The sequence below is a fragment of the Monopterus albus genome, unplaced genomic scaffold (genome assembly GCF_001952655.1).
Source record: "Monopterus albus unplaced genomic scaffold, M_albus_1.0 scaffold4140.1, whole genome shotgun sequence".
Classification (NCBI taxonomy): domain Eukaryota; kingdom Metazoa; phylum Chordata; class Actinopteri; order Synbranchiformes; family Synbranchidae; genus Monopterus; species Monopterus albus.
In genome coordinates, this window is record NW_018132008.1 from 1 (window position 1) to 948 (window position 948).

At 37.0% G+C, this 948-nt stretch overlaps 1 long non-coding RNA gene across 1 annotated transcript; it reads left to right on the forward strand.

The window, feature by feature from the left end:
- The first annotated feature begins 99 nt into the window (after window positions 1-99).
- Window positions 100-948, forward strand: LOC109954178 (uncharacterized). Its single transcript, XR_002274043.1, has 3 exons — window positions 100-272; window positions 601-642; window positions 902-948. It is a non-coding gene; the product is annotated as an uncharacterized LOC109954178 (long non-coding RNA).

The window sequence follows — 948 nt, forward strand, 5'->3', positions numbered from 1 at the left end:
TTTTTTTTACCACTAATCATTTTACTCTTTCTGCTTAGTTACTGTTGACCTTAATCAGATCTTTGATTAAAAGAAGCTCATGCCTGTGAGTTCAGTATGTGTTTTTGCTGCTCTTTCAGGTAGTGTGTGTATGGACATGGCATTTTTAAGCCCTGCGGTGGGCTGTTTGTGCATTTTCTATTGGCTCCACCTTCTCTTCTGCAGCAAGAGATCATTGGGCAGCATGACCTCAAAGCAATGGATGCTGGCTGTCTGCTTCTCACTGGCCTCAGGTACTGCACAATCTTTGACATAAATATTTCTTAAGTAGAGGTAACAAGATGAGGATCTTGTGAAAGCTGCAATGCAATATCTTTTTCATATCCTAAAATTTCAGGTGTTAAGGGTATGTTCAGCAATTCTAACTCAACCTTTTAATTCTTTTTATACTGAAAGTACATTTGAATTGTAAATACTTAATGGACTGTCTCAATGCAATATTCCTACTTTCACTGACTTTTCTAGCACTGTTCATCCATTTAATCTAGTGTAACAATAGCATCCTTGCTAAATCCAAGTATATTATTGTTGGTAACGTTTACATCCTCTGATCTCTTCTAGTTTTAGGGACGGCTGAATCGGTCACAACAGAAACTCAGAAATGTAAGTTACTCAGTGTTGGATATTGGCTTAGTTTTACGGTATTTTTATATTCTGGTATAAACTGACGGTCTTGTCTTCCAAGGTATTGTAGGAATAATGCGGAATAGATTTTTCATTATTGAATGCTTTAATTGTATCATGCCAAGAAAAGAGCATGTCAAAGCCTAAAGATGGAATGACAAAATTCCTTGTTCATTAAATGCATCTGTCTTCAGCTATGTTTCACAACAATCACTAAATTGCCCCTTGTCATGATCAGACACTTGTAGGACATTAGGCAGTGGAGTCATCCAGCCTTTCAATGGT